This window comes from Podarcis vaucheri, assembly GCF_965113315.1.
Source record: "Podarcis vaucheri genome assembly, chromosome: 9".
Taxonomy (NCBI): Eukaryota; Metazoa; Chordata; class Lepidosauria; order Squamata; family Lacertidae; genus Podarcis; species Podarcis vaucheri.
In genome coordinates this window covers 13166079-13181289 of record NC_138767.1, presented here as the reverse complement: position 1 = coordinate 13181289, position 15211 = coordinate 13166079, and the positions used below count along the sequence as shown (strand labels likewise).

General features: G+C 42.6%; 1 protein-coding gene and 1 long non-coding RNA gene across 3 annotated transcripts in view; both read right to left on the bottom strand.

Moving 5' to 3' along the window:
• CFAP299 (cilia and flagella associated protein 299) overlaps positions 1–15211 on the bottom strand; it is a 335705-nt gene that overhangs the window by 136979 nt on the left and 183515 nt on the right. The window lies entirely within an intron of this gene.
• Positions 206–6363, bottom strand: LOC309540172. The gene is made up of 3 exons (XR_014223096.1): positions 6234–6363; positions 3216–3355; positions 206–221 (listed from the first exon to the last, which is right to left on the bottom strand). It is a non-coding gene; the product is annotated as an uncharacterized lncRNA (long non-coding RNA).

The following is a 15211-nucleotide window of genomic DNA, read 5'->3' as shown; positions in this document are numbered from 1 at the left end:
CTACGATTCAAGAGGAAACATTTCCAAATTATGCAACTATCAAGACTTTTGAATGATATTGTTGTCACTCTAAATAGTCACCAACATAGGGGAGATGCAACTGAACAAAACAAAATATAGAAAATGATTAGGAGTTTCTTAGATATAACATCAAATCATTACCTATCTAAATAGGAAAGATGTTTAGGACAGGACGTTCCACTTTCTATTTAGGAACGGTCCTGGAAAAACACCCCACAACAAACTAACTAACAAATAAATAAACAGTGTTAACTTAAAATACTTTTTTACAAACTGATTTTTATACATTTTTTTAGATTCAATAAATAATAATAATATGGTTTCTTACCCCACTAGGTTAAGTAAGATCTATCCAGTATCTAATAATACTTGCTAGAGTTGTAAATCTTTAAAAGCATGACATAAATCTTGGACGTGCCCCAAAATAAAATCTTTTTGGGAGATCTGTATTAAATGAAACAGGAACTATATATTAAGATATACTTTACCAATAGTCCCCATAATAGTACTTTTTGGTTACAAGAGAGTACATGTTGTCAGACAGTAGAGAAATAGCAGTGTATTTTTAATCAATGCTCTACAGACAATTAGTTTTTACTGGAGAAAAATAAATGCTCACACATTAGACGACCAGCTTACCAAAAAAAAAAAAAAAAAAGTGGTCTAATGTTGAGAAACATTATTAGGGTAAGGGAGGGTAGGCAGTTTGCTAACTATTTTGTTGAAACCTTGACATCTTTTATCATTTAGTGGTACAACAAATACAGGAGAAAGCTGAGTCACAAATATAAATATTGTTGGGAATATTATAAATACGTTTTGTGTTTTTATTTCTCCGTTATTTAACCTCCCCTCCTTTCTCCCTGCCTTTTCTCTTCAGATACATTCTGTATTTTATATTTATTTATTTATTTATTTATTTATTTATTTATTTGATTAATTATTTAATTGCTATACCACTTACTATCTCTAAGCCGTGTAAATAGTAAAAAAGGCAGAGAATGTGGCAACGTAACTGTGGACAAAGGAAGGTCAAGACACTCTTTTAAACTATACAAGCCCAAGTGAGACTGTAGCACCGCAGCAATCAAAAGGGAACGCCACAGCTCATTTTCTCCATGCGCTTCCATCAATGGGAAATTTGGCACCCCAGTCTAATCTGTGAGTTTTGGAGCAATGCACCCACGAACCATCCCTCCATCTCCCCTACCCAGAACAAAACGTTTGGGAACAAGTTGATGCATTCCTTTCTCGGAAGCTGTTGTGCCATAATACCACCACCTGCAATGGGTAGGATTAGCATTTCATGTTGGCCTACTGTTTTCATAATCTTCATTACGGGAAATAAAAGCACTCAGCCTTCACAGTGTTTTTAATTAACAGAGAAATGGAAAATCACAAAGGAGAAGAAGTGCCAACTATGATCGACGGTACATATCTCATGCCAGTTCCTTGACTCGGATAGAGTAACTCCGCTGTCCTCCTGCGCCTAAAAGAAAGCTGTGATTTCCATTCAATACTACTGATTTTTTTAAAAAAGAGAGAAGGTGAGATTTGGTGAGCAAGATTGTGACCCCCTGCCAAAAAAAAAAAAAAAATATTAGTTCATAATACAGCCACCCAGTGTCGGCTAAAAAAAAGTATTAGAGCAGTTTCTGAAGATTAGTTGGGGTTCCCATTTAGAAAGATGTACCTGTTTATATGTTAAAGAGTTTGGCAATCTTGTTTGTAGGCGAAGAGATTTATGAGAATGCAAATGGGGAATTTCCCCTTGTTTACTGGCCCTGGTGGAGTGCTGAGCAGCTGTTAGCTATTCCCACTGCAGCTGGGATCATGGCTGCCATATCTAGGTAAAGGTAAAGGGACGCGGGTGGCGCTGTGAGTTAAACCACAGAGCCTAGGATTTGCCGATCAGAAGGTCAGCAGTTCGAATCCCCACGATGGGGTGAGCTCCCGTTGCTCGGTCCCTGCTCCTGCCAACCTAGCAGTTCGAAAGCACGTCAAAGTGCAAGTAGATCAATAGGTACTGCTCCGGCGGGAAGGTAAATGGCGTTTCCGTGCACTGCTCTGGTTCGTCAGAAGCAGCTTAGTCATGCTGGCCACATGACCCGGAAGCTGTACGCCGGCTCCCTCGGCCAATAAAGCAAGATGAGCGCCACAACCCCAGAGTCAGTCACAACTGGACCTAATGGTCAGGGGTCCCTTTTTAAAGAGTGCTGGACAGTTAAGTCCAGTCAGAGGCAACTCTGTGGTGCTCATCTCTCCTCAGGCTGAGGGAGCCAGCATTTGACCACAGACAGCTTTTTGGGTCATGTGGCCAGCATGACTAAACCACTTTTGGTGCAATAAATACTGTGACGGAAGCCAGAGCGCATGGAAACACTGTTTGCTTTCCTGTCACAGCGGTGCCTATTTATCTACTTGCACTGGTGTGCTTTCGAACTGCTAGGCTGGCAGAAGCTGGGACAGAGCAACTGGAGCTCATCCCGTTGCAGGGATTAGAACCGCCAACCTTCTGATCGGCAAGCCCAAGAGGCTCAGTGGTTTAGACCTGCGTCCCTGCTGCCACATCTATGAAACACCAACAGAAACTGCAGGAGGGGATGGTAAGGAGGAAGAATCAGGACGGAGATGCGGAGAGGGGAGCAGACAAGAGCTGGTTCCTCATCCAGATCAACAGAATACCTGCTCTTTGGAAATGTGGAATCAACAAGAACAGGAAAAGGATAAAAACAAAAACAAGGAAGATCTAGGCTCCTCCATCAACCCTGAAGCCTCTCACGTCCTGTCTTTGCTATATGATCCATCTTAAAAGATAGGAGAATGTAATACTGTTATTATAGTGACTACCCATTCAACTGAATTGCACCAAGAAGGTGTCATGTGAAACCTTGTGGTTTCTAAGAAAATCCATGGTCTAATTTCACAAACGTTGCTCATGGGTTTCGAACCTCTTGATGACAGTAACTGATCTGCTATGATGCCAGAGGAGAATAAGGCCGGCAAAACTGCCATGCCTCTGCGTCATCAGAGGAGCTAAACCAAAGGATATCAAACAGACATGACCCCATTCCCACTACTCATGCCCACTCAGAAACAAAGCAAGGAGACAATCTGGAGTACAGGAAAAACAGGACTAAGCCAGTAGAGAAAGAGGACCCAGGGGAGAACCTACAGGGAACCATTCTCCATACCTTAATCTCTGAGTCTCATGTTCTTCTTTTTCTCACGACCAACCATTAAAGCCTTCCACTGTTAGAAGCTTTGTGCTTCAAAGAATATTATTCCCAACAATGATGGGTAGAAACTTGCTTGAGATTCTTACTGTCAACTTCTGGGAAGGAGGGTAATGATATGCAGTATCAGTTTCCTGGACGTACCAGAGTAACCTTCATGATTTACCAAGAGATTATGATGTTTGAGCAAGGTCTCCAATAAACTGTCACGTCTGTCTTCACTGTGTGGAGTATCCTGCTTGGAGCCCCTTGCCCTTTTAAAAGACTGGATACCAGAGTACCCATTGGGGAAACTATTTTAATGCTACTGTTTAGGGAAACCTAACAATAGGACATAACCTGAAATGAGGCACACGTGGTTTGTAAACGAGATTTCAAACCCATATAGCAACCAACAGATAGATCTCCTGATATGTTAGCTGTACTAAGTTGAACTAATTTAACTGAGATATTTATTTACTAGATTTTATAGACCACCCTTCATCAAAAGATCTCACAGTACAGAGGTGTTAAAAAGTACAAACAAACCGGATAGAAGCATAGGAAGGAAAACAAGTTTGTATGAAAGCAAATGTTGCTTTGCACAATTCCACAATTCTACCTCCACCAACTGGAGTGGGGAGGCTCTCACATCCACCATTTGTAGAGTATAAGGTAGGGAAGAGGTCGTATTACCAATGTGATTATTGTTCAGGACTTTATCTGTGGACATTGGACAAGTTTCATACGTTGAGTGACTATTAAAAAGGCCTCTGTACTGGGTAGGAATACCAAAGCCTTTTGCTTGGCTGGGATAGTGGGGCATGACTGATTTGTACTGATAAAGCAACGATAGTTATTGTGATTATTTATTTGTGTCTCAGAATAAATGATCTCTGCATGAACAGCTGTTTTCTTTTCTTTTTCTTTTTGCAATTTAGTCTTCAATATAAGCAAGCGAGCCTTTCACCCTTGCTAAAAAATAGTCTCTCTCCCTATTTAAGTGTCCTAACAAGCCACAAATATAGCTCATCAGTCCTGCTGCCAGGTGCCCCCATTTTCCATGAGGCCTTAAGGACTCATCCCATTTTGGGTGTGAGGACATTAGAGTGTTTTGCTGAGGAAAAAGGAGGGCATCAAAACTGAGATAGTGACCCTGGCCACATAGTATCTCGTGCTATGGAAGGTATCTATACTTTTTTCAAAGAGGGCCAGATTTGATGAAGTGAACATGCTGTCCAAATGGCCGACCAAAGTTGTTGACCTTTTTTTTTTTAGGATTGAAGTTGTTGAGAAATAAACTGCCATAGGGGCCGGATTACAGATTAAACCGACCAGCGGGACGGATTAGGCCCCCAAAATGGACTTTGGACATACCACCCCCAACTTTTTACAGATTCCTAGCACCGTGAATATAAGACAATGCATTTTGATTTAGGCAAAATACACTCTGCAGTGCTGTTACCCTACCTCTCAGATTAGTGTTAAAACCAGACTACACATTACACTCGTCCTGTGAAAAGCAGCCAGACTTTTATTTTTATTTTTATGCTTGACATTATACTGCGAGAAAGAAGGAACTGCTAATAGGCTCCTTCACGGCTTATCTTGCTCTGCTAATTTCTCCTGCTTCTCAATTGCTGGGAAAATTAGCCAGGTGAGATAACAAGAGACAAAAGCCTGTCAGTCAGCAGCAATTCCTGCATTAAGCATTTATCCCTGATGCTAGTTTACTACATGGGGAGGGGGGGGACGGGGACGGGGACAAGTATTGCATCTCCTTACTGTGTGGAACATGCATTTAAAGGTTTGACACCCCCCCCACCCCAATCTGTGTTCTGAAGTGTTACAGTCCAGGATTCTACCACTTAAAAATTGACTCCCTGTTACAAAATAAAACAGCTCTTAAACACAATAATAGAAGCTTTCACAAAGAATGATTGCTAGTTCTCAGAGCTGCAGAGATAAGTCTGAAAGCATCGCAAAAATAATGCAAAAGTACCAGAATCAATAAATTTGCTTCTTAAGTCCCACAATGCCTATTTCCACTTTTCAAGATTTTTTTCATGGGCCATGTGCTTTATGTAACATAGAAGGCACCACATTACATTTACTGAGGGTGTCTCATGTCCTGCAAAACACTGTTCTTCAACCTGATCTAAGGTAGGTCTTGGCCTGACCCAAGGTGGACTGCAACAGGAACACTCCCACCATGCAAATAAATGGTGAAAGATTAAGAAATGGGTCTGCAAAATGCATGTTTGAGTTAAAAGTGGGTCAGACAGGGTTGGAGATACATCCTCCTACTTAAGTTCTCTCCCCAATTCTAGTGAATGGATTTCTAAGGTAACTGTCAAATAAACACAGCATGCCCAATTAGTTTAACTTTTGCACCTTTTGTGTTACATAGTGGAGTCATTAAAATGAAATGCAAATATCATTAATGGTTAACTGCTGGCAACACACATGTAGCATATAATGGTTAAGGAACTGAGCTGAAGCCCCCAATCTGAACCCCATCTCTGCCCTAAACTCACTAAGTTGCTTCCTTTCTTCCACAGCATGCTCCCTCTCTCAGCCTCAGAGTTTCCATTAGAAATATGAGGAGAACACTCAGCCTACAAGGATTGAGACAAGAGAATGCCTCTGCATAGTAATGCAAATATTTTCAATTACCTCCTAACCTTAACTCATGATACATTTCCACTATAGCCTTCAGTACCGGACAGGTTGCTCAGATCCTTGACTGAGCCTATGAAAAATGGCACACATACTTTGAGAAGGCTATTGTTTTACAGCTTATTTTTGGCATTGGAGAGACAATTACTTAGTAAACCAACTAAGCATATTTAAAACGGAGGAGGAGAAGACTGTAGCCCCTAGCAAAGCAGAAAGCTTACAGCACAGACATGCTTATATTTACAAGTCTAATCAGACACACTATTTGGATTTCTAATGAAGAGCAGTCAAATATATTGAAATCAAAGAGAGACTTACGATCAGCAAAGTGGCAAACTCAGTCAGTTGTTGACAGTGAAATTGTTCTGCAGACACTGTCCTCAATGGTTTCTCCAAAGCCGGGCTAAATTTCCAAAGGAAAGGAAAGCTCCCTATACATTCGGCCACTTTTGTAAATGCTAATAGAAACTTGGCACATTTTCTACCAGCAACAATTACTCTTTACCAGCAACAATTTTCTTGCAGATAATTAAAAGTTTTGGGAAGAGGCATGTCACTCTTCTAATTTCAGAAACCTGTGATCCTTGGCCAACCAAAAATGTTGAGAGTTATGCAACACAGTTCATTGGGGCTGCATCAGTCTGGATTTCAGTGCCTCCGTAATACACATGAGTCTTTAAGAGCCACTAAATGTCAAATGGCGATAATACAAGATAAAGGGAGATGAAAGGTTAATATTTATTTTGATTAGATGATGATGATAGAAATAAAGGGGATAAGAGAGGAAAGCAGTTATAAGAGAAAGAAATGAATGTGAAAGGACCGGACCAGGAGGAGAAATTAAATAAACAGACTTTTTTTTGGGGGGGGTTAAGGTACACAGGTTGATGGAAGACACAAGATCTACCCACTCTGGAAGAATGGCAGATGAAGGTGATAGAGTACATGGAATTGGCAGAAATGACCGGCAGAATCCGAGACCCGGGAGAAGAGTCGGTGGAAGAAGATTGGAAAAAAATCAAAGACTATCTACAGAAATACTGTAACATTAACGAATGTTAAAGGGACGTTGGATAGAAAACAAGTGGTGTTGGTAAAAAGATTAATAAGAATATGTAAATATGGATTGATAATGGTGGAAAATATATATTTACTATAGGTTAAGACGCTGAGTAAGGTTAAATGATAAAGGGTAAGGATTTGCTGAATCAAATATCTGAACTGGAATACAAAAAGGGAGGTGTGAGGAGGTCAAGAAACTAGTGAATGAAATATAAGATATGAAAATATTAATCGGTTTTCTGTTTTGCTTATTGGTGTTTTTATATTTCCCCCCCTCTATTTTGTTAACTGTTTGTTATTGTGTACTTTTTATGTGTTTTGTTCTGTATTTTTTTATTTTTATAATTTTTCTTGACTTTTGTATTTTATGTTTAAACCTTGAAGCTTTTGATTGTTTATGAAACTTTAATAAATATTACTTTAAAAAAAAAGGTACACAGGTTGAGTATGAAAGGAGGAAGAAATTGCAGGTGTTTAATGGGTAAAAATACTTTGAGAGGCATGTGAAAAGTGGAAAGGGGGAAATATAGAAGAAAAGCCTTCCCTACTTAAGAACAAATTCAGCAAATTCTGCCTAAAATGTGTTCAGCAAATTCTGCCTAAAATGTGGAGGCTGAGCCACAGTATCTCCAGAGCAAATGTCCGTACTCAGCTTGAGGGAAGTTGAGCTTTGGAACTGCTTGCCACAAGAAAAATGCTGCAGCAAAGAATTTATCAGTTTCTAAAGATGGGTTAGGTATCAGTAGAAAGTGATGTCAGTAACTGCCAGCTGCTTAGGCCAAACTCTGCCCCTAAGCATCATATTTTGTGGCTAACTCTGCCCTAAGGTGAGTTCAAGGTGGGACAGAAACCTTGTGGGGAGCAGAATTTTGTGACTTGTGGGCCTCAGTAGCTTTCTGTCACCTCATGGGCCCTGGGGACGGAAAGTTTGAGAATATTTGGTTCAGAACAAAGGTGACAAAGGGTTTTTTATAATATGCTGCACTGACTGAAACTGACAAAAGATTCAAGGCAGACCAAAGGAAGGTTTGCTTGCAGAAAATATAGAAATGCTCATTAGCTTAAAAGAGAATTACTCAAAATCAGGCAGTGGGCAGGGGAGTCTATCAGTGGCAATATACCTCTCGGTATCCGTTGTGAAGGAGGGACGAGGGCTAGAAAAGGTGCCCTAAACATAGTCTGCCTCCCTTTCCCCCTGACTGGATTACCGCACCCAGTGGGGTCACCACCTAGCGGTCATAAAAGACAAATGAACTTTGGAACATGGAATATACGGACTTTGTCAGATAACACAGACAGCGAGCGTCCTGAACGCAGAACTGCCATCATTGCAAGAGAGCTGTGACGTTTTAACATCAATATTGTTAAGTTGTGGGTGAACATATCAGCCGACCCAGCGATTCTTCAAACAGCTCTTGTTTATTCACAGGCCAGAACAGAACTGAACTGAAGGGTTCAGCCAGCCTGCTTATATAGAGCTCCAGTACAACGTAACTGTAACAACTTTCTGTAACTATCCAATCACTGAGCGTCACTTTTGATCCCTTATTTGCATATGTGGACCTGAACTATCTACAGTATCCCCCTGCTGGCCCAGGGTGAGAACATCAGTACATAACAGATATTGCAGCGCTTCAAGAGACTCAAAGAGCAGGTGAGGGACAACTGAAGGAACAAAAAGAAGGCCAAGGCTACACATTCTTCTGGAAAGGTCTATAAACACTGACAACTGGGAAACACTGGCCTGCGAGCGCTCCAGTTGGAGAACAGCCTTTACCAAAGGTGTCATGGGCTTTGAAGACACTCAAACTCAGGACACAAGGAAGAAACGTGATAGGAGGAAGGCGCGCTTGGCAAATCCACACCGTGATCAACTCCCACCCGGAAACCAATGTCCATACTGTGGAAGGACGTGTGGATCCAGAATTGGCCTCCACAGTCACTCACGGACTCATTGTTAAAGTCGTGTTTATGGAAGACAATCTTACTCTGCTACGAGTGATCGCCAAAGAAGAAGAAGTCTTCATGCCTGGCTGGTGGCGTTTCCAGAAGCATCTAGCTGGGCACTGTGAGAAATACAATACCAGACTAGATGCAGCCTCAATATGATCCAGCAGGGATCTCCTTATGTTCTGAAGTAGATAGGGAAACGGTTCTCAGAAGCTACCGCCCTTGAAGATCACCAGCAGTCTGGCAAATGGATCTACCTTATGATTATGCTAGGAGGTTTGGTCAGTACTTTTTAAACCTGGGCCATTTTATACAATCAATAGTCTGATTGTATAACAAATTCTCTCTGTTGGAGGATATCACTTCAGGCTGCAGATGGGGAGATTAATCCCCCACTTTAGTGCTGATCCTGCTGACTATATAGACAGCCTCCTCTCCAGTGCTTGCTTCAAGACAAATGCTACAGTCTCCACTGAGAGGGCTTACAGTGGAAATGAAGGCAAAGTGGGGGTAGGATTGCTCAAGCAAGGTTAGTTTAGGGGTGCAGATGGCCCCAGAAGCTAGGAATGCTAACCTCAGCAACTCATAATGTTCACCACTGTTGTAAACAAAATCTGCCCTTCTCCCCTTATGGGGTATCCAAGAGCCTATATAGAGTCCTTACGTGGGTTCCCTATCGGTAGGAGAAAATAACAGAGGCCAACCAGAGAATACTGAGAAGCAAAGCAGCTAGTAAGCCTGATCTTTATTAAAGCTGTTGCAACAGGGTGCTCCCCTCACACGCAGGAGGATGGAGGAGGACCCAGAACCAAGGTGTGCCTGCCCTTATATAGACACTTTAAATTTCCTGCCCTGGAGCTCAAGACCACCCCTCCATACACCATACATACATCACAGAAGGGGTGTAACCCAAGACCACGCCCCACAAACATCATACCTACATCACAGAAAAGGCGGTCTACAACAGAAATTTGAATGCTGTTGTTTTTCCTGTCTGCCAGGTTATCTGATAATGCATATCTGATTGCGTTTCCTGGTAGTCTGGCCATTCCTTTAAGCCTGTGATTAACCAATTCCTGAGACAATGGGAAGGTTCCCTCACCCCCTCCCTCCTTGCAGAGAAAACATTTGGTCAGTTTGGGAGTCAAAACGGTTTCAGGACGGTCTTCCTGTGCTGCTCCAGATATGTGGTCAGCATATCTGTGTACGTGCTTGGTTGGTACATTTATGAACTATTATATATATAAGACCTTAATTTTTTTATTACACCACAAATACAACTCCCCAAGTAGTTCTCCAGCTCAGACTCAAGACTTTAATCCAAGCCAGAGAAGAGCTCCTATCCTCCCACCTTGTTGCTGTTATGTCACTAATCACAGGAGGTAGAAAAAGAGGGCAATTTCTCTCTTCTGCCCCCCTCTTCCTGATGCCTGATTTGCTGCTATACCTATACTCCCTACCCAGATGCCAAATAAGGAGGGAGAGGAAATCACTCCTTCCTCTTGTAATAGCAAGGTAAATGGGTGGGTGAGAAAGAAGGGAATAAAGGCTGGAGACTTGCAGGTGCGGGGGTGAGAGGTGAGTGCAGACAGAGTTTGGAGATTTATGGGGGAACTGGGCGTAGTATGACTAAAATTTGCTAGCTATTTCCTGGTTAGGGGCTCGTTTCTCACTAGCTAGGGGTGGCTTGGGCAAAGTGAAGTTGGAACAGTTCAGGAAATGCCTTGCTGAAGACACGGGTCTTCAGGTGGGATTAAAGAAGAAAAAGCATTGCTACAGCTGCAGAGGAACGCATCTCAATGTAAACACCTTTACAAAAAGAAAAGGGGCACAAAAGCACCCACAGGCTAAATAAACTGCGTACGACGGGCTTTTGAAACAATTATTTTAGTAGGGTCACCCACATTTTTTTAAATGATGCGAGTCATTCTTTGAGCAGGATGAAATGGGAGGGAAGCAGACAAATGTCAGGGCTCATAAAGGCCGGGCTGTACATCTCCCCCCCCCCCGGCCATCAAAAGTAAACCATCAGCTGGAATGACACACTCTTTTGGCAGCTGTGATAGGAGAAGCTGCCCAAGGACAACTGTGTTCAGACAGAAAAATTATCTCGTTCCACAATCATTCTGTAAAAGAAAAGAACTACAAGGTTCCTGCCTAAATTGAAATTTGAAGGACCACATTTGTCCCTAGGCACTCATCATCATAAAGAATGGAGGCCAGCTGTATAGGGAGGGGGGAGAGATTTTCTTGCAGGTGGTATTTTCTTTCTTTCTTTTTCTTTTTTCTCTTTGCACCTGCAGAATGAATTCCAGTGACAGATCAGGATATTGTTCCCTCTCTCCAATTTGGTCACACAACCGGGGCGTACGGAGAAACATTCCCCCCGACGGTCACCTTCAGTATCATCCTATATGACAAAATATCTGTGCACAAATATGCACCCCCGCAGGGCTGAGTTTGGATGCGGAAAGTCGGCATTTAAATTCCGTGCTCAGCTGTGAAGGTCACGGGTCGGGATTAAGCAAACCATCCTTTCTCAGTATGACCCAACTCTCAGGGTTGGTGTGAGACTAAAACGCTGCCTTGGAGGAAGGGTGGGACACAAAATGCAAGAAATAATAATATTTTATAATTTATTAATTACACCTGTTTTTACCCTGCCCTTCCTCCAAAGGGTAGTGTATTTAAGAATTACCAGCAATGCCCCTGTGACTCTGGACAAACAGAAGCAATGGAGCATGTGCTTCTCCAGTGCCTATATTATAGAGACATCCATATTAGCCTCATCTCCCCACTACTCCGGGGCACGGGTGGCGCTGTGGTCTAAAGCAGAGAGCCTAGGGCTTGCCGATCAGAAGGTTGGCTGTTTGAATCCCCGTGACGGGGTGAGCCCCTATTGTTCGGTCCCAGCACCTGCCCGCCTTGCAGTTCGAAAGCACGTCAAATTGCAAGTAGATAAATAGGTACCGCTCCAGCGGGAAGGTAAACGGCCTTTCCGTGTGCTGCTCTGGTTCGCCAGAAGGAGCTTTGTCATGCTGGCCATATGACCTGGAAGCTGTCTGCGGATAAACGCCGGCTCTCTCGGCCTATAGAGTGAGATGAATGCCGCAACCCCAGAGTCGTCTGCGACTGGACCTAACGGTCAGGGGTACCTTTAGCCCACTACTCCATAAGTGCCCAGGGTGCACAGGACAATTCTATACCTCCCTGTTGCCCTGTTTAGGGAAGCTTTTAATATTTGATGAATTATTGTATTTTAATATTTTATTGGAAGCCACCCAGAGTGGCTGGGGAAACCCAACCAGATGAGCAGGTTATAAAATTTTATCATCATCATCATTAAGATACCAACCCTGCTACAAAATACGATGTTGTCAGATTCTGCACAGTAGCGTTCAAAATTCGTCGGATGATGACTTGTGCCACAAACTAGATGTAATGAACTCTCACATCAGAGTGCTCTCTAAATTGATTGCCATAGCCTTTTATATACTAGTCTTTTATGCTCTTCCACATCCGTTTGATGCTCCTAACCCTTTTTTAAGATTCTTTCAGTTTCTTTTAGACTTATAGTCCTTTAGATATACCTTTTGTTTTAATACTTTTTAGCTTTCCAAAAAGTTTTACAGATTCTAATTGACTGTACCCCACCCTACTTGTGCTGGTCTATGACTGTAATAAAAATTTGCTTGCTTGATAAGAATGGTCACATTTTACCTTACAAAAATCCTCTGAGGCAGAGGATTGTGGAGAGACACTGATTGAAATAAGGCTACCCATAAAGATTCATGTTTGAGGAGAGACATGGCACCTGTGGTCCACTCTAGCAACTGTATCCTACTAACTTTCTTAATAAGCATTGCCATTTTAAGTATGTACAAAAACATGCAGGTGAAATAAGTGGGCACCTCCACTTAACTCCCCATCCCTCTGTTGCTTGCCCCATTTCAAATTTTAGACAGCAACCCCGTCATAGCAGGGGCCTGCCCTCTCATATTTTGGAAGATGCCACAGCCTCTGCTGAAACTAGACCCTGGATGCTGTGTTCACTATTTTCCTCCCCCTCTGGACCAGACACTAAGGTGGATAGCTATTGGCGCTTTAGATTCAAAGTGAACCTGTCCCTGGAACATAGATGGGGAATATGTGTGTCAGGGATTGTGTTTTATGGGTGTAGAATGTTTCTGAATTTTCTCAAAGCTTCTCTGTACATGCTCAGGGCTGTGTTTATCAGAGTCACGTGAGACTCAAGATAAAAATGCTCAGAGTAGGAGATAAATATCCCGCTACTGAGAGGTTCTGTATTCCTTCTATCTTTCATCTTCTGTACAGTCTATCTGTGTTTTTGCCTCTGTAAGTGGACACGCTCTTTTGAGCGAAGTTTTGCGCCTTGCCTGGGGATCCAGGAAGAATATTGGACTTTGTGACCATTTTATGCTCTAAGAACCTCAGTAAAATATTAAAGAATAACTTTTGCTGCCCCCCCCCTCTCTCTCTCTCTGTGTGTGTGTTTTCTTACATTGGAACTCTCCATGGGCCTTCACGTGACTCTGCTATTTTTGCCCATGCCCTGATGTGCTGTTTTCAGGCATGGAGCCATGGGGTGACTGGTTTTTGTGACCAGCCCTGACAATGTGGCCCTCTGGACATTGTTGGACTGCAACTCCCACCAGCTCCTGCCTGCGTAGCCAAAGGTACAGGGATGGTGGGTGTTATGTACTGAGTTGAATAGGATCCAAACTGCAGCAGTCTGATTGGTCCTAGAACAATAGGATCCAAACTGCAGCAGTCTGATTGGTCCTAGAACAATAGGATTCAGAATGCAGCAGTCTGATTGGTCCTAGAACAATGCAGCAGTATGATTGGTTGGCAGGAACCACCCAATCCTGCTCCAGATAGAAGTGAATCCACAACCTGATTGGCTTACAGTAGAATTCCGGAATTAGCCAATCATGTGCAGCCCATTGTGTAAATAATGTATATAAAGCAGATACTGTGAGGGGACTTCCATTCATTCCTCCTCACCACTATGAGCTGAATAAAGAGCATGAAATCACTTTGCGACTCTGAGTATATTTCAGTGGGAGTTAAGCCGAAGAACACATTGAGGGCCACAGGGTAGTCACCCTTGTCTTAAGGCACCATAATGCCTTCTACAGTTCAGCTAGCTGTGATGCTCTTCAAGAAGCTTTTCCACCTGGCCTGCTTTCCTCCCTGATCCTTTCCGTAAGGGTTGGTCGGGCTGTGTTGTACAGCTTGCCATTTCCCTCCCCTTTCACAACGCCTGCAAAAACTGATGCAGCAGACTGCGTGTGCGGGATGCTCAGCATGACCTGGTATAGACTTCCCACCAAAAACATTGCTGCAGCCAGAAAGAAAAAGGAAAGGAAAGGAAAGGTGGGAGCAGGAAAGGATGTAATATAAGTACACAGATATTATTCAGGCCCACCAACACAGCTACAGGCCAAAGCCTTCTGCTAACAATTATTCAGTCCATTTAGCGTATTCGGTTTTTGCAGGCAAAGGCAATCTATACCAGCTAATCCCAGTATTTCTTGGCTTAATTCGGTGTTGATTTTAAGCTAGCAGCTTAAAATTTGTCACAGACCAACGACGCCAAAGTTCCTCTCCTTTAGCAAAGCTGATTCATATTTTCTTTCGCTGTAAGAATTTAGGCTGTGAAATAGTTGCACTTCAAAATAATTAGAGCTTCCTTTGGGTAGTGACAGCAACCACTTAGTTGACAAATTAACCATAGAACATTAACAAGGCATAGCAGCTACCACCAAAACACTCCATTGCTTCGGGAACTAGTTACGGTATATCCTACATTGGAGGAGAAACGACAGGAAATGCTCATGCATGGTAACTATAGATAAAGCATAAAATTAGAAAATTGGCAGGAGCCTTCAGTCCAAAGAGTCTTCAACGCCCGAAGAGCATGCACCATCCAGGCCCATGGTTCAGCTTGTTAAAGCTTATTTGTGCTGATTATCTGGATCCATTTCAGTCTGGCTCCAGGCCCAATTATGGAACAGAAATGGCCGAGGTTGCCCTGGTAGATGACATACACTGGTGACCTGGGGAGCACTACCTTGCTAGTTCTCCTGGAGCTCTCAGCAGCTTTCAGTATCATCAACCATGGTCCCTCTTTGGATCGTCTGTCAGGGTTGCATTTGGCAAAAGCAAACCCCCTTGTTGCAATGAGAACCAATCACAGAAATATCAACACAACAGGTAGGCTAATAACTGTTAAAGCATATGTAATAGAATAATGATAT